Source organism: Sciurus vulgaris, assembly GCF_902686455.1.
Source record: "Sciurus vulgaris genome assembly, chromosome: 6".
Classification (NCBI taxonomy): Eukaryota; Metazoa; Chordata; class Mammalia; order Rodentia; family Sciuridae; genus Sciurus; species Sciurus vulgaris.
In genome coordinates, this window is record NC_136466.1 from 33996146 (window position 1) to 34015554 (window position 19409).

Below are 19409 nucleotides of genomic sequence, written 5' to 3' on the forward strand. Positions count from 1 at the left end.
CAACTTTATGTAGTCTGCCAGTCTTCTTCAATTTGATGGGATTCCCTTCCCATTTTTTACTTTTTGTCTTTTCCCCACTTATTTGAACTAGCTCCTCCATATCGAGGAAATATTTAAACTTTGACTTTTGGGCACTGATTATTTCACTTAGCACACTAGTCTCCCAGTTCCATCCATTTACCAACAAATGCCATAATTTCATTTTCTTCCATCTTCTCAGTTTTTCTTCGATTATTTCTTTTGTGTTTCTATATTTTTCATTAAAGGTGTCATTCACATCTTTCATTAGATTAATTCCCAAATATGTTTGATGTTATTGTGAATGGATAATTTCCAAATTTCTTTCTCTGCAGATTCTTTTTTTTGTTACTTAAAATATTTTAATTTCTAAAAATAATTAAACCATTAAAATTTAAATAATTTCATGCACAGAATTGATTCTTACATTTCAGCAACCAGAAAGGTAAAACAAACCACTTAATTAGTTTTAATTTACTTTCTAACCTTAATATATTCAAACTCTTTTGCCCACCAGGAAGATGCAAAATCAGGACAGGTCATAGTGGAATATTTAAACTATTAAATTTCAACTGGTAATAACCTGTACCTACCAGTATTTCAGCACATAAGAAGTTATTTTTTGGTACTTGGGATCAAAGCCCGGGCTTTGCTGATACTAAGCATGTCATGTACCACTGAGTTACATTCCCAAACCTACAGTACATAGGATTTTTTTTTCAAAAGACAAATTCAGTTGATGAAATACACAATTAACTGAAGTTTTCATTTATTCAGTTGTGAAAAAGAAACAGTAGCCATCATTGATATCAATGGTATCAGCAACAGAAGAGATTATTTGCCTAGTCTGTGCTCAAAAAGAACACATCTTGTTGAAAGGATATGAGCTTTCCAAACTTAGTTCTTTTTCATTTGTATCACAGTTTACAAATAAAATGCTCAGCTAACATCCCGAAAATCTGTTTCCCTACATGGCTGAGTCTTCCAGGCCTCTCATTATACATCCATTATAGGCATAATCGTTCTGAACACTCTATGTTTGAAAAGTGGTTTTAAGTTTTTGAGGATAACTAATTAATTATTTTCACTGTTCATTTTTTCTTATTTGCCTCAATATATGCATGGCATCAACTGGACTCAATGAATGTAAATGGTCTACTAGTTTTAGCCATTGTGCTTCCAAAACAGTGCTTTACCATATGAAAAATACATCACAGTAAGAGGAGTCAAGTGTTCTGTAAATAAACTTTTTTGAGGAGTCATTCGAATAAAGTACAGGTTCTGTGTATTGGTTCGAATGGTTCCCTGTGGTTTTAGCTTTTCCAGAGGCTCACTTTGGGGACATACCATCAAATGATGACCAAGGCTTCCACATGCAGAAGCTTAACCTCACAGGCTACTTGCCAGAGCACACTTATACGTGATAGAAGTTTGGATTTCTAGGATTTGCCGTTAGAGTCTCCAGGACCACGCCTGACCAACTGCATCCACCTCCAGGACCTCCTGCTGACCATGGCCACACCCTGAGGCGGCAGCTTCCATCTGCAAACACATTTCGAAGCCAGAGTGGCCATCTTGGATAATCCTGGAAGCCTCCAGATTTCTTATTGGAGTATAGGAAAGTGATTGATTTATGTACATTGATCTTTTTTTTTTCTTTTTTTTTTTTTTTTTTTTTGTGCCCTAGTTCAATTTATTAAACTTCTGCCCTCGTAGGCCTGGTGTGACCAATGCCAGCCCAGGTTTTTAAACCCTATGGTACTTCTAGACAACGTATGTAAATTTACAATATACAATTTGGATTCACCATGCATGAATACTTTGTGTTGTAACATTTAATAAGCTAATCTACATCCAGAATATTTACATGAAAGGACAATATTTATTTAAACAGAGCTCAATGGGGTACCCATGGTATCATCAGAGTGCATCCAGATGAAAAAAGGAAGGAGGGGCCCAATGAGAAATCAACGGCACTCCCACACCTTTACTGTTTGATCTACACTGCCAGTAACCACATACGGTGCCGTCTTGTGGAAATCCAAAGAGGTAACAAAGTGGTTCATGCGCATTGAGGGTCCTTCATGCATCTTTTGTTCTTGTAATCCCATACACATAGGGTCTTGTCCTCAGCACAACTCAAAATAAATCTCCCCCCAGAATGGAACAGAACTCCACGTACCCAGTTATCATGACCCACAAGGGTCATAAGGCACATGCCAGTACTGACGTCCCACATCTTAATAGTTTTGTCTCTGGATTCCAGACAGCAAGAATGGTCCAGGTTTGCCACTTTTTTTAGTCTCAGATCCCGTTGCTTCAGAGATGGAAGAATATGAGCTTTCTGGGGCCCAGGAATGCATTCTACCACATGTCATGTTTCTCGGAGCTCAGCCTTGCATTCCTTTGTTGCTACGACCCATACACGCACGGTCTGGTCATTGGAACAGCTGGCTATCAGAGTGCATCCTGATTTGGTCGCACCCATTCTCTGTGTCCTGTGAATGTCTTCACACAGTAGCCAGTTTGCACTTCCCACATTTTTATAGTTTTATCCTTGAGGCAGGACACTATATGATCTCCATTGGGCATGATGGCTACTGAAGAGACATTGTGATCGTGGCCGTGCAGGTTCTAATTGCATTCAAGCCCTGAAAATCCCATAGTTTAATGGTCATATCTGGCAGAACAGCGAGCCAGAAGCTTGCCACTGTGGTCAAAGGAAATGTCCTGTACAGAGTCTGTATGTCCCTTAAGAGTTCGTTCAAAATCTCCAGTCTCATAATCCAACCTTAAATTGTAAGCATCCTCTGAAGCAGAGACCATAACACTGAACACAGGATGGAAAATGGACACGAGTAACTGGACTCCTATGACTGCTCAGTGCATATTTTTCTGGTGGACGAGGAATCCATTCTTTTGGGTCTCGTTTCTGACCAAGAGGACCACCTGACGTAAAGTTCTTCTTTTGCTTCATTTAGCTTTGATTCTAATTCCATAACCTTCCTTTGTAATCTAATACAGATGTCCATTTTTTTTCCAAAAGACCACATACTTCTTATCTAATTCTTCATTCATATCTAATTCCAGCTTCTTTTTAAAAACCGAATATGCCTCTTCATAGCCATTTGAACGAAGATAATCTGCTATAGCTCGATTTAGTTCATCTCGTTGTCTCTGGTACAGCACCATTTTGGATGTTAATGTCAAGCTTATTTGATATAGTGGTATGTCCCTCCTTCAGAAAGCCTCCTTCAAAAGGCTGTGCAATCCCTGGGTTTATAATTAAATATGCCACTAAGTGGCTTCCACACGGGAGAAAATGATTCTTTTATAAGTGAATCCAGTAGCCAGGAGTTATCAACAAGTAAGGTTCATTCCACTTAGGAGGCTGAATAAAGCAGGAGGGATCACGTAAGCTCAGTATTGGCCTGGGCAACGCGATAAGACCTCATCTGTAATCCCAGCAGCTCAGGAGGTTGGTGGCCAGCAGCATATACGAAAGAGTTTTTCTGCCTGTATTGTTGTTCCTGCTACCTGAAATGACCTTCTCCTATGGCCACACCATTGCATTCTTCAAGATTCAGTTTATATGTCATTTCTCCAATGTCTTTAGTGGGGAGATATGATGGGCCCTGCAATAGCGGAGCGCTGCACCGCCGCTTCCGCAGGGTCTCTTCCGTCCATTCACTCCCATCCACCGCGGGGGAGGGGGAGAGGGAGAGGGAAGGGAGGAAGGAGGGAGGGAGGGAAGGAGGGAGGGGGGAGGATGGCGCGCTGGGCCCGGTCCCGGGGAGGGGAGCGGGCGGGCTCCTCGGCCGTTCCGGGGCTCGAGCCCAAGCCCGGCGCTCGAGGTTTCTCTCGCTCGCGCCCGAGCGTTCCCCTCCTGCTCTTTCTCGCTCCCTAGACCCTCTAGTCGCTGCTCGTTCGCTCGCTCACTCGCTATCTCGGCCGCCGGACTCCGCCGCCGCCCCGCCGCTCCAGCTCAGTCTGTCACAGGAGCTGCCCCAACGCCCTGACCGTCCTGTACATTGATCTTGTATCCTGCCACTCTACTAAATTTTTTTATCATTCTAGAAGTCTTCTGATGGAGATTTTTGGATCTTCTAAATATACATAATGTTATCAGCAAAGACATAATTTGAGTCTTTTCCTATTTCTTTCCTTTAATTTTTTTTCTCTTGCCTAATTGCTCTGGCAAGATTTCAAGGACTTTGTTGAATAGAACTAGTGACACTGGGCATCCTTGTCTTTTTCTTGTTTTTAGAGGAAATGCTTTGTTTTTCTCCATTTGGTATAAATTTGGCCTTTGTTTGTCATACATAGCCTTTACAATTTCAAAGTAATTTCCTATTATCCCTAGTTTCTCTCATCTTTTAAATTTTACTGGATACTGAACTTTGCCAAATGTTTTTTCTGCATCTATTAAGATTATCATGGAATTCGTGTCCTGAAGGCTATTTACATGATGAATTACATTTATTGATTTCAATGTTAATGAAACTTGCATCCTTGAGATGAAACCCACTTTCATAGGTGCACTATATTTTTAACAATTTTGAATGCACTTTTGCCAATATTTAATTAAGATTTTTTGCATTAATGTTCCACAGGGATATATTGGTCTAAAAGTTTCTTTCCTTGATGTGTCTTTGTCTAGTTTTGATATCATGGTGATTCTGGCTTCATAGAATGAGTTTGGTAGTATTCTCTCCTTTTCTACTTCATGAAATAATTTGAGGTGGTTTGGTATTAGTTCTTCTTTAATGTCAAGTAGAACTTGACTGAGAATCCATCCAGTCCTGGATTTTTCTTTGTTGGAAAGATTTTGATAGCTGGTTCAATTTCATTATTTGATATTGATCTGTTTATGTTTCCTATATCCTCATGGTTTAATTTGTGTAGGTCACATTTGCCCAGGAATTTGTCAATACCCTCAAAATTTTCTAGCTTATTGGAGTATAAATTTATAGTTTATTATGATCTTCTGGATTTTATTAGTGTCTGTGGTGACATTTCATTTTTATCTCAATTTGCTAATTTGAATCTTGTCTCTATTTTGATTAGTTTGGCTAAGGATTTATCAATTTTCTTTATCCTTTTAAAATGTAATTTTGTGTAATTGATCATGTTTGGGTTTTTTGTTCTGAATTTCACTAATTTTGACTCCGATTTTATTTACTTCTTGTCTTCTGTTGATTTTACTGTTGGCTTGCTCTTCTCTTTCAAGGGTCTTGAGGTGAAAGGTTAGATTTTTATTTTGGTAAAATGTTTGAACACAAAGATGTGAATTCTCCTCTTATAATTGCCTTCATGCAGTCCCAGAGATTTGAATATGGTGTCACTAATCTCATTCATTTTTAAGAATGCTTTTATTTCACCCCTGATTTCTTCTATTATCTGTCATTCAAAAGTGAATTAGTATCCAGGTATTAGACAGTATTCTATTTTTTATCTACTGATTTCTAATTACATTGCATTATGATATGACAGGGTTCAAGGAATTATCTCAATTGGTTTGTCTTTGTTAAGATTTGCTTTGCAACCTAAATAAGATATATTAGAAATGTTTCATATACCACTAAGAAAATGAATTGAATTACTGGTGAATTAACATAATCTTTAGATGTCTGTTTGATCTGTTTGATTAATAGTATGTTTTAGTTTTTATAATCTTAGTTTATGTCTGGATGATCTTCCAGTGGTGAGAGAGATGGATTAACATCATCTAGTATTATCTTATCATAGTCTATTTGATTTTTAGTATCAAAAAGAGTTTATTTTATGTACACAGATGCACCATTGATTGAACCATAACTATTTACAACTGTTCTGTTTTGATGTTGGATAATTCCCTTAACCAGCATGAAGTGATTTTTGTCTCTTCCTAATAATTTTGGCTGGATTGTGAAATCAGTTGAAATTTCAATTGCTTTTTCTCTGTATATGACTAACTATTTTTCTCTTGAACTTTAATAAGTCTATTCTTATCCTGTATATTACACATTTTCATTACAATGTGTATTGAAGTAGATCTATTCTGTTGTCTATTTGAAGTTCTACAAACCGCTTTTTTCATTAATTTTTTTTTTTATTTTGCATTTTGGTTCATTGTGCACAGATGGGGTACAACCTTTCATTTCTACAGTTGTACACAATGTAGATTCACACTATTCAGGTAATCATAAATATACATAGAGTACTACTGTCTGTTTCATTCTACTATCTTTCTGTCCTCCATCCCCTCCCTCCTGATTTTCCTTTCACCATTCAAAAGTTCCTTCATTCTTTGCTCTGTCACCCCCCGCTTGTTATATATCCATCATCCACTTATCAGAGAAAGTATTTTGCCTTTGGTTTTGGGGGCCTGCCCTATTTAACTTAGCATGATATTTTCCAATTTTATTCATTTACCAGCAAAAGCCATAATTTTATTCTTCTTTATGGACAAGTAATATTCCATTGTGTATATATATATAATATATATATATATATATATATCACAGTTTCTTTATCCATTCCTCAATTGAAGGACATCTCAGTTGGTTCCACAATCTAGCTATTGTGAGTTGAGCTGCTATGAACACTGATGTGGCTGCATCACTGTAGTATGCTGATTTTAAGTCCTTTGGGTATAAACCGAGGAGTGAGATAGCTAGGTCAAATGGTGGGACCATTCCAACTTTCTGAGGAATCTCCATACTGCTTTCCAGAGTGGCTGTACCAGTTTACAAGTTCACCAGCAATGTATGAGTGTGCCTTTTTCCCCACATTCAGTTTTGCCAGCACCATTTGTTGAAGAGGCTATCTTTTCTCCATTATAAGTTTTTGGCACCTTTGTCTAGTGTGAGATAACTGTACTTATATGGGTATGTCTCTGTGTCGTCTATCTCATACCATTGGTCTACCTGTCTATTTTGGTGCCAATACCATGCCATTTTTGTTACTATTGCTCTATAGTAGAGTTTAAGGTCTGGTATTGTGATACCTCCTGCATCACTCTTCCTGCACATAATTGCTTTGGCTATTCTGGGTCTTTTGTTCTTCCAGATGAATTTCATGATTGCTTTCTCTATTTCTATGAGAAATGTCATTGGGATTTTAATTGGAATTGTGTTAAATCTGTATAGCACCTTTGGAAGTATGGCCATTTTGATAATACTAATTTTGCCTATCCAAGAACATGGGAGATCTTTTCATCTTCTATGGTCTTCTTCAATTTCTTTCTTTATGTTCTGTAGTTCTCATTGTAGAGATATTTCACCTCTGGTTATATCAATTCCCAAGTATTTTTTTTTTTGAGGCTTTGTAACGGAGTTGTTTTCCTCATTTCCCCTCTCAGATGTTTCATTCCTTGTGAATAAAAATTCTTTAGATTTATGCATGTTGATTTTATATCAAGTTATTTTGCTGAATTCTTTTATGAGGTCCTAGAAGTTTTCTGGTAGAGTTTTTGGATCCCTCTAAATATAGAATCATGTCATCAGCAAATACTGACAGCTCGAGTTCCTCTTTCCTATTCATATCCCTTTAATATCTTTAGTCTGTCTAATTGCTCTGGCTAGAGTTTCAAGGACGATGTTGAATAGAAGCGGTGAAACAGGGCATCCCTGCCTTGTTCAAGTTTTTACGGGGAATACTTTCAGTTTTTCTGAAATACTTTCAGTTTTTCTGAATGATGTGGACATTGACTTAGTATAAATAGCTTTTACAATGTTCAGGTACGTTCCTACTCTCCATATTTTTTCTAGTGTTTTGAGCAATGAAGTAGTGTGGTATTTTGTCACTTTCTCTGCATCAATTGAAATAATCATATGATTCTTAACTTTAAGTCTATTGATATGATAAATTACATTTATTGATTTCCAGATGTGAACCAAACTTGCATTCCTGGAATGAACTTTACTTGATCTTGGTGCACTGTCTTCTTAATATGTTTTTGAATGCAATTTGCAGGAGTTTTGTTAAGGATTTTGGCATCTATATTCATCAGAGAGATTGGTCTAAAATTTTCTTTCCCTGATGTGTCTGTCTGGTTTGGGTAAGAGGGTGATACTAGCTCATAGAATGAGTTGGAAGGGTTCCCTCCTTTTCTATTTCCTGGAATACTTTGAGAAGTATTGGAATGAGTTCTTCTTCGAAGGTCTTGTAGAACTGGATTGAGAATCCCTCTCGTACTGGACTTTTATTCTTTGGTAGGCTTTTGATGGCTTCTTCTATTTCATTGTTTGAAATTGATCTGTTTAAATTGTGTATGTCCTCCAGGTTCAGTTTGGGAGGAACATATTTTGCTAAAAATTTGACAATGTCTTCGAGATTTTCTATTTATTGGAGTATACATTTTCAAAGCATCTTCTTATTATGTTATTATTTCAGTGGTATCATGATATTTCCTTTTCATCATGAATTTAGTAATTTGAGTTTTCTCTCTCTTCTCTTTATTAGTGTGGCTGAGGGTTATCAACTTTTTTATTTTTTTGAACAACCAACTTTTAATTTTGTCAATTTTTCGGTTTCTTTTGTTTCAATTTCATTCTTCTTTTTTCTAGGGTTTTGAGATGTAATATGTCACTTAGTTGTTGACTTTTATTCTTTCCTTGAATGTTCTACATGCAATGAATTTTCCTCTAAGTACTGCTTTCATAGTGTCCCAGAGAATTTGATATGTTGTATCTTTGTTCTCATTTATCTCTAGTAATTTTTTTTATTTCCTCCCTGATGTTTTCTCTTATCCATACTTCATTCAATAGCATATCATTTAGTCTGCAGGTGTTGGAGTAATTTCTGTTTTCTATTTTGATTTCTAATTTCCTTCCATTTGATCTGATAGAACTCAACGTAGTATCTCTATTTTTTGCATTTTCTAAGAGCTGCTTTGTGGCATAACATATGATCTATTTTCGAGAAGGTTCCATGTGCTGCTGAGAAGAAGGTGAATTCTCTCATTGATGGATGGAATATTCTATATATGTCTGTTAAGTCTAAGTTATTGATTGTCTTATTGAGTTCTGTGGTTTCTTTGTTAGTTTTTGTTTGGAAGATCTATCCAGTGGTGATAGTGGTGTGTTAGAGTCATCCAGAATTATTGTGTTGTGGTTTATTTGATTCCTGGAATCAAGAAGGATTTGTTTGATATACATGGATGCACCATTGTTTGGGGCATAAGTATTTATGATCACTATGTCTTCCTGCTTCATTGTTCCCTTAAGAGGTACAAAATGTCCTTCTTTATCCCTTCTGACTAACTTAGGGTTGAAGTCCACTTTATCTGATATGAGGATGGAACTCCTGCTTTTTAGTGAGTCCGTGTGTGTGGTAGGTAGGTTTTTCCCCATCCTTTCACCTTTAGTTTGTGGATGTCATTAACTATGAGATGAGTCTCTTGAAGGCAGCATATTGTTGGGTCTTTCTTTTTATCCAATCTGCAAGTCTATGTCTTTTGATTGATGAGTTTAGATTATTAATGTTCATGGTAATTATCAAGATGTGATTTGTATTCCCAGTCATTTGGCTTATTTTTGGATTTTAAGTTGGCTTGGTTTCTCCTTTGAGTGGTTTTTCTCTAAAGTAGTTCCTCCCTTTGCTGACCTACATTGTTGTTTTTCATTTCTCCTCATGGAATATTTGGTTGAGAATATTCTGTAGCGCAGGCTTTCTTTTTTGTATTATTTTAATTTTTTTATTAGCTTTTAATTTTTAACAGACTACATTTGATTCATTGTACACAAATTGGGTACATCATTTTGTTTCTATGGTTGTACACAATGTAGAGTCATACCATTCGTGTAATCATACATTTACATAGGATAGCACAGGCTTTCTATTTGTAAGTTTTTTTAACTTTTGTTTATCATGGAAGTATTTTATTTCATCTTCATACCTGAAGGTTATTTTTGCTGGGTATAGGATTCTTGGTTGGCCACCATGTTTTTCAGAGCTTGAAATTTGTTGTTCCAGCTCCTTCTAGCTTTTAGGTTCTGGGCTGAAAAATCTGCTTATATCGGTATTGGTTTCTCCCTATATATTATCTGATGCTTTTCTTTCATAGCTTTCAAAGTCTTATCTTTATTTTGTATGTTTCACATTTTCATTATAACGTGCCTTGGTGTGGATCTGTTGTAAATTTGTGCATTTGGTTTTCTGTAAGCCTCTTGTGTTTGATTTCCACTTTATTCAGGTTTGGGAAATTTTCTGATATTATTTCATTGAATAGGTTGTTCATTCTTTGGTTTGTATCTCTGTTCCTTCCTCAATCTCGATAATTCTTAAATTTTGTCTTTCCTGATGTCCCATAGTTCTTGGAGGTTCTGTTCATGATTTCTTACCATCCTCTCTGTTTGGTCAACTTTATTTCAAGATTAATATTTGTCTTCCTTGTCTGAGATTCTATCTTCCAAGTGATCTCATCTCTTGGTGATGCTTTTCATTGAGTTTTTTATTTGGTTTATTGTTTCCTTCATTTCAAGGATTTCTGTTTGTTTGTTTGTTTGTTTCTTTCCGTAATCTCTCTTTGTTGAAATGATCTTTTGCTTCCTGCAGGTTCTCTTTCAACTGCTTATTGGAGTGATCATTCATTGCCTGCATTTGCTCTTATCTCATCCTTTGCTTCATGAGTCATTTTAATTATGTATATTCTGAACTCCTTTTCCAACACTTCTTCTACCATGCTGTCACTGGATTCTATTAATATAGAATCTAGGTTATAAACCTTTTTTTATTAGAATTTCTATCTCATTATTAAGATTTGGAAATTTTCTAAAGCAATTTCATTGAAAATATTGTTTCCTTTTAGTTGGAATTTTTCAGTCTTCTTCTACTTCAGTGATTCTTAAATTTGATCTCTTAGTGTTATTTAGGATTCTCATATATTCTTACCATAGTTTCCTAACATATTTTTTTGTGGTCAACTTTATTTTCAAGATTATATATTTTTCTTTGAGGCATGAAAATCTTTTTTCAGTGTGGTCTAATCCATAGGTGATTCTGTGATTTACCATCTCAAAGAAAGTTTCTATTTTTTTATTTCTTCTTTATATATATATATGTATATATATGATGATAGAATGAATTTAGACATATACATACATGGAGTATAACTTAAACTAATTAGGACTCCATTATTGTGATTGTTCATAATGTGATGTTTCTATTAATATGGAAGAAATTACCTTGTTGAAGTTAGTGTACATCAACTAAGGTGCACTAACAAACAACAATGACTCAGGTATATTTAGGAAAAAGAAAACTTTATTGAATGTTTCTTACAGATGTTCAGAGAATTAACAGTTATAACAATCAGAAATTTTAAAAGAATAATTGAACAAGACCACCATCAGAATCTCATAGAACTTACATAAAATTGCAAAAGAAAACTCATCCTCCATATCTTTTACTTTTTAATTCCAAGCTATCACCATAGATTGTCCAACATGCATGAATAGATGTTTACCTATACCTCAGTGCTAATGCCCTAGTACTGAAGGATGGCTGTCACTTAGTTGATCTGACTTACCTGCCCATAGATAGAATGGGAAGGTAAAGAATCTTATCAGTGAAAGAAATGTTAATGGGCTGATGACATCAAAAGCCAATATATGCAACTCACTTGCACATTACAGAGCAGTTAAAAGATATACTCACTTTGAATTCAATTTCAGTCTTAAAACCCAGGCTTCTCACTAAAACCCAGCAGCCCAGATATTGTGCTTCACTTCATTTAAGTTATTTATCTGCAGTTTCAAAGACAAATTTTAGTTTTTGTTACTTGGCCTTCCTCATTCAGAGGAGCCAGAAGAAGAAATGAAAATTTAACAATCATTATTGGCAATTCAAAAATTATATATGTGTGGTGGGTAGGTGATAAAGCAAACTGTGATACAAAAATTATATATAAGTTTATAATTTTTTCATTTCTTCAATTCTTTTTTTTAATTTTAATTAAAAATCATAAATTTACATAGGGCAATGTTGTTTGATTCATTCTGTTATTTTTTCACTTCACCCCTCCCCTCCCACCCCTCTTTTCCCTCTATACATTCCTTTCTACTTCCATTCTTAACACCCTCCTTATCCCTAACCCTAAACCTAACCCTAACCCAAACACTAACCCCTCCAACCCCCCCATATGTCCTCATCCACTTATCAGTGAGATCATTCGTCCTTTGGTTTTTGAGATTGGCTTATCTCACTTAGCATGATATCCTCCAATTTCATCCATTTGCCTGCGAATGCCATAATTTTGTCATTCCTCATGGCGGAGTAATATTCCATTGTATATATATGCCACAGTTTCTTTATCCATTCATCAACTGAAGGGCATCTGGGTTGGTTCCACAATCTGGCTATAGTGAATTGAGCAGCTATGAACATTGATGTGGCTGTATCTCTGTAGTATGCTGATTTTTAAGTCCTTTGGGTATAGGCCAAGGAGTGGTATAGCTGGGTAAGTTTATAATTTTGTGCATGGTCAATTTGTAAGTTATTTCTGATGATTTTTTGTTGTTTAGATATACATGAAAGTGGTGTATACTTTGACATGTTATACAGGCATAGAGTACAACCCATTCCATTTAAGATCCCATTCTTGTGGTTGTACATAATGTGGAATTACACTGCCAATGTGTTTATTTATGAGCAAAGGAAATTTATGTCTGATTTATTCTGTCTTTCCTGTTTCCTTCCCTTCCTTTTATTCCCTTTTGTCTAATCCAATGAACTTGTATTCTCCTCCTTTCCCTCTCTTGTTGTGTGTTAGCATCTGCATATCAGAGAGAACATTTTGACTTTGGCTTTTTGGGAATGGCTTATTTCAGTTAGCATGATAGTCTCCAGTTTCATCCATTTACTGGAAAATGCCATATTTCCATTCTTCTTTATAGCTGAGCAATATTCCATTGTATATGTATAGTACATTTTCTTTATCCATTCACCTGTTGAAGGACACCTAAATTGGATCCATAGCTTGACTATTGTGACTTGAGGTGCTATAAACATTAATATGACTGTAAGTAATATGAGTGTAAGTCCTTTGGGTATAAACAGAGGAGTAGGATAGCTAGGTCAAATGCTGATTCCAAGCTTTCTAAGGCATCTCCATACTACTTTCCAAAGTGGTTGCACACATTTGCACTCCCACCAGCAATATATGAGTATTCCTTTTTCCCCACATCATTGCCAACATTTATTGTTACTATTATTCTCAATATTTGCCACTGAATGTTCTTTTTTAAACTTTCATGTTATTGTTTTTGTTCCTCTGATTGGCAGATAGTGAAGTACAAAAATTGAAATTTATTTGAACATGCACACAATTAAATAAGCAGAATGAAGGGAAGGGAAATCTGGCAGGTAAGAAAACATGAAGAACTGGGTGTTCAAGCATAAAATAAGTGAGATGTAGACATAAGGGGAGTGAGAATCCAAACTACAATATGCTTTTGCATTCTGTCAACAGCACTCTCTCCAAACTCCTTCCAAGTTGTTATGAATCTTCTACTCTCCTCCTCATAGCTCTAGGCATGAAAAGCATGTTTCCCACATTAGTAAGCTAATTACTAAGCTAGTAAGGTATTCTGGTCACTTCTTCCCAAGCCAGTTCTCATCTCAGCTATGTTTACTGTGTCCAGAAGTCATTGTCTCTGTTTTCCTCTCCTTCTTCTCTTGCCTCTTCCTTTGTCTTTTTATTCTGGCAAAGGTGAGATAAAAAGCCTGGCAACTGACATGCCCACTCACCCCATGCTGTATATGATCCCGCAGGGCCTCCAAGGTAGGGAATGCTCAGCAGCAGCCCTTATATCTACAGCCACTCTCCAGGCCTGCCAACTACTTGGGTTCTGACCCTGGAACTCTCAGCCAGAGGAGTCAGCTCTGCTGGTCTGTCTGCCCAAGAGGAAAATAAGAGGTCTGACAGACCTCCTTTTGTATCCCATGTACCTCTTCATTTGGATATTCATGTTATAAACTTTATTAACTTTTTCCTTTTTCACTTGTACTGAAGATATAAAGGGATTTTGTCCAAGTTCTTTGGAACTGGATATATGGAAAGGGGCAGGAAGACTCCAATCCCTCCAATTCTGTACTGGAGGCATCTCAGTGGGTCCAGGTCATTGAACTCCTTAATGTAGTTTATTGCATTTTAGGAAAGAATATTCCACCTGTAAAGTGATAGGATGGCCATGAGAATGGCCCTGTGTGTGGGCCTGTGGAATATATATGAATGTATCTGTCATGCTTGAGAATTGTGTGTGTGTTGTGCCTTATCTGAGGTGTGAACCTGGCAGAAATATGTGGAATTTGAGCTGGCGGTATATCTTTGTAATTCTATGTATGTTCTTGTACACATCTGGTGAACATTTCTGGAGTTGTAAAAATGGGATAGTGATGATTGTGTGTGTGTGTGTTTGCATACGTGTTTTTTTGTATGTTGCATATTTGTGTGTAGTTGTGTGAGTCTGCTGTGACCAGTGCGACCAAACTCTCAGCTCTGGTGAGGGCTGAAGGGGATTAGAAAATAAAGAATCAAAGAACAGATCTCGAAGATTAAATTGAGATCAGGTGGAGCTCTGCTGTCTGATAGGCAGATATAATGATTTATTCCAACAATCTTTAGTTATATTTGGCTCATTATCAGGTTAAAGACCGTGCAAGCATTATTCTTTGTATTCAGGAAAGTTACAGAAACTAGGACATCATGTAGCTTTTCCACAGCAGCATTCCACAGTTTCAAAGTGCAATGTAAGGAGCTTTGTGTCTCTCAAGAATGTCCACTGTTAAAACTTGCTTTAAGGAGGGCAGGAACCAGAAAGCAGAGCTGGTGAAACATTGTGGTTGTTTAGCATAAGAACTCCTTCCTTCCCAGAGGCTGTGTGCCTGAGATCAAGGTCAGAGCTGATAGGACTCTTGTACAAGCCTCTTCATGCATGGCATTGCCACAGCAGCTAGGCATCCTTTGCCCTTGCACAGAAACATTCCCAGGCACTGAGCATGCCACAGCCATGAGAGCATCAGAGACCAACGATCTCAGTAACTGCTCTCCCATCCTCTATTACCACTCTCAACATGAGTCTGTGTCTTTTGCATTGTGACTGTGCTTATTATATATGAGGGAAGTGAACAGGAATCCAACTAGCAGCTCAGATGCACCACCTACTCAAGCTCAGTTCCTGCTTTTGCAACTAATTTACCATGTGTATCCATAAAAATGAACTCGCTTGCAGGGAACATGCAGCAGGATTATTCTAGGGCAGAGGAATTCTCTCCTGCTGCCTGAGTCTGTGCTGGGGTTACAATACATGCTTCAAATCAACCTTTTGAAATTGCTGATATTCTAGAGAATGAAACAATAACAACAAAAATTTAAAAAAACTTCAGGTAAAGTATTATCTGGATTCTGTGCCATCAAACACATGTATGTTTCATGGATGTTGTTTCAGGCATTATTACTACTCATAAAATTTCCTCTCATTCATTAAGGTGGCCTCCAAATTCAAAATCCTATAGTAAAAATTAGTCATTGTAATTGTGTGTTCAAATATCTAATTTTATTTGGGGAACTAGAAGGTAGATAATAGTTATATGAAAGTTCTCTAGATTATTTTTTCAAATATTTGTGAGTCTTCTCTCTATAAAATTAACATTTTTGAACGCTGAGAAAACCTTTAACAAGATTATATTAAAATTAGGAAATAAAAATTATGCCCAAATTTATCATAATTAAAATATTGAAAATCAAAAGTTAAAAAACTTCTGTAAGTAAAAATGGTGGAAAAATACATTGTGTATTACCTTGTGCCTTTATTAGGTTTTTTAACCATTGTCTAATCACCGTCAAAAATGCCATCAATTTAAGTATCTTTTCAAGACAAAACAGCGATCTCTGAAGGAGTACATAGGTGTTTAATGGCAGTGAGGGATTTATACCCATTTCCTGTATCAGAGCCCATTAATTTTGTTTTTATCTCCAAATATTTTTAATGCATCTTCCTAATCAACCAAGGTCATACTGTATACACAGAGCTAATTATTCCTTCCTGTTTCAGCATAAAGTCTCACAATGATAATGTGCTACTACTTTCTGCAATTTACCAACTCAATTTATTAATGTGGAAGGAATTACCTTGTTAGATGTAGTTTATATCCACTTAGTTATATTTGCTAACTATGCTGTAGCTGTCTCAAGCTATTTAAGAAAAACAAAATTTTATTGAAAGTTAGCAGAAGTATTCAGGGAATAAAATTAACAGTTACATGCATCCAAAATTTCAAAAAAGAGAAATTGAGGCAAGATCAGCTTCAGAAGTTCATATACTTTCCTTAGAATTGCAAGAGAATTTCAGCACTTCTCACCAACAACTGTCTTCTTTTTCAATTCTCCATGCTATCAGCACAGATTATCCAACATGCATAGATGTTTACCTCTAGGTCAATAATAAAGGCTAGGCAGGGAATCACAGCTCTCACTGGCTGATGTCTGACTTGCCTACAGTTGGAGTGGGAAGTTAGAGGTTCTTATGAGTGAAAGAAATAAACCTATTGGGCAGAGGGACTCAAAAAGCAACCAATGGCACACTTGCTGGTTACAGCACAGTTAAAAGTCATAGTACTTTGTCTTCTGACTTTGAGTTCTACTTCCATTTCCTCAAGTCCATACTTCATCTATTGTAGGCACAAACATAAGGCTTATTGTCTTAATCCTCCAGCCTGAATACCACGCAGCTTCACTTAATTCAACTTGTTTAATTGTGTGTAATTTCAAGGACAAATTTTAATACTTGACCATTATTTTGCTTTGCTCAATCAGAGGGGCAAAAAGAAAAAAAAACAACAATTTTAAAAGTATTGTTATTGACAATTCACAAAGTTATATACTTTGTGTTGTAAAGTAAAAGTGACACATTATTTATATGTAAGTATATAACCTAGTGAACCCTCACTTTTTAAACTTTCATGTTATTGGTTTTTTTTCCCCTTTGGTGAAATAACAAGACTTAAAATTCATCTTTAGCAGTGTGCAGAGTCAAACCAGTTGAATGAAGTGAAGGCAATGTGGCCTGGAGGATCAAGAAAAGAACCAGGTGAGAAAAGCCACGATAAATTACATATGGAGACTTGAGAAGTGAGAAGCCAAAGTGCAATATTCCTCTAAAGCCTTTGTCATTAGCTCTCTCCTTCCCTAAAAACCAGTCAAGTTGTCATCAATCTTCTATCATTCTGCTCATAGCTCCAGGTCTGAAACGCATGTTTCCCATAGGACTCAGGTTGTTTTACCTATACTGGTATACTGGTCACTTCTGCACAGCCTGTCCTCATCTCCAGCTATTTTTACTTACTGTGTTCATAGGTCCTTTTCTCCAGTTTCCTCTCCTTCCTCCTCTCCCTCTTCTTCTGCCCCTTCCTTTGGCTCCATTGTTCTGCCAAAGATGGGCTGGAAAACCTGGTAGGTATAGCCCTAATGATCCGATGTTGCACATGCTCCTGAAGGGCCTCCAAGTTGGGGAAGACCTAGCAGTAACCCATATGCCTGTAGCCACTCTGCAGGCACCCAAGTCACTCAGGGGTTCTGGTCCTGGGACTCTCCTCCATCTTGTGCTATACCATCCAAACTGATATCACTGTCTATTAGGAGTTCTTTCGTGGACACACGGAAAAGGTCTATCTCTATATGGATCTCCTCAGAAAATGAAATGGTTTGAATTCCTGCCTTCTTTATGGAGGACACCCCTCCTTCTTTTGTATCCCATAAGACAGTCACACCCTCTTCGTTCACACATGTATATAGCAAGCTTTCCTGAATCTTTCATCATAGCTTTGGGCATGTAAAGGGTTATTGGCCTAGTGAGATGGGAATTGAACAGGTGGAAGGAGGAGGAAGAGATCAATCCCTCTAAGTTCTGTACTACAGGCATCTCAGAGGGAGCATGTCATGGAATACTTTGATGTAATTTATTGACTTTTTAGGAAAGAATGTTCAAATCTAAGAACAAAAGACCATGGCAATGTCCCCATGTGAGAGTGTGTAAAACATATATAAATGAATTCATCATATTTGAGAATTGTGTATGCAGTGTGTCTTATCTGAGGTGTAAACCTGACAGAAAATATGTAAAATATAAGGTTTTTGTATGTCTTGTGGAATTTTGTGTATGTATTTGCCACATATCTGGTGCATTTTTTGGTGCTATTAGTAGTGGATGCTGATATTGTATGTCTGTGCATGTGCTTGCATTTGTGTGTCCAGTGTGTTCTTTGTATTTGTAAAAGTGTGTATGTGTTCTGTGTTGTGACAGCCCTTGGAACTTACAGTGTAGTGGCAGTCAATGAAGAACTGAAAGCAGAATCATCCATGGATATTTGGGTGAGAACATCTGCATGTGAAAGAACTTTCCATTCAGGACATGAGATGTTCAGAGTTAGTCAAGTCTTGCACAATTATAACAGGTTATTGGTATGGAGGAAAGTCAGGCATTTATGGGATTAGTGTGTAACATGATGAATTTGAATAGTTTTCTGTTGAAATGAAGGAGTAAAGAGTACCTAACATAATGCTAAAGAGAATGAGAACAATGACTGGAGGAAAAAGGCATTGTATGAGAGCAAAGGAAGGAAAATGGGAGTAAATGTAGTAGGACGGAGTATAACATAAGAGCGTGAGCTTGAGTCAGTGTCATATGATTGGGATGTCTCTGATCAAATTCCCACACACATCTCAGCACTGTCCACTCGCTGGCACACACAGCTGAGCCAGGGTTTACATTGAGATCTGTGCTAGGAATTTTGTTCTATTTTTGAAGGCACATACTCTACTTGTCTCTACAAAGAGGCTCAGCTGTAGGTAGCCCTTCTGCACAGAATCCTGTCCTGTAAAGGGAAGGAAAATGAAGTGAGCAAGTGCTGGGCTAGAAGCTCAGCTACACCTCCTGCCCAAGCTCAGATCCCTCCTTTGCTTCTTCCTTTACCATGCCCATCAATAGAAAGGAGCTTGCTTGCTCAGAACCCAGAGGAGAATCCTTGCTGTGAACACTGAGGCAGAGGCTGCCTGAATCCAGGCTGGGGCCACCACACATGGCTCAGAAGTAATCTATGAGACTTCTGGAATCCTGGAGAATGAAACAAAACCATAGCACCTACAATGGGATATTACTCAGCCATGAAGAAAAATGAAATTATGTCATTTGCTGATAAATGGATGGAACTAGAGAATATCATGCTAAGTGAAATAAACCAATCCCGAAAAACAAAAGACTGAATGATTTCTGTGACATGCAGATACTAACTCACAGTAAGAGGTGATGGTTAGGGAAGAATAGAAGTACTTGGATTAGACAAAGGGAATGAAGGGTAGGGAGGGGGATGGATATAGGAAAGATAGTAGAATGAGTCAGACCTTAGTATCC

At 37.0% G+C, this 19409-nt stretch overlaps 2 pseudogenes across 2 annotated transcripts in view; both read right to left on the bottom strand.

Moving 5' to 3' along the window:
• The window catches only part of LOC306663647 (RB1-inducible coiled-coil protein 1-like), a 262272-nt pseudogene that overhangs the window by 63433 nt on the left and 179430 nt on the right, over positions 1-19409 (bottom strand). The window lies entirely within an intron of this gene.
• Positions 1889-19409, bottom strand: part of LOC306663696 (platelet-activating factor acetylhydrolase IB subunit alpha-like) — a 428586-nt pseudogene continuing 411065 nt past the window's right edge. Inside the window, exon 2 of the transcript XR_013766670.1 lies at positions 1889-3400. The product of XR_013766670.1 is annotated as a platelet-activating factor acetylhydrolase IB subunit alpha-like (transcript). The remainder of the gene's footprint in view (positions 3401-19409) is intronic.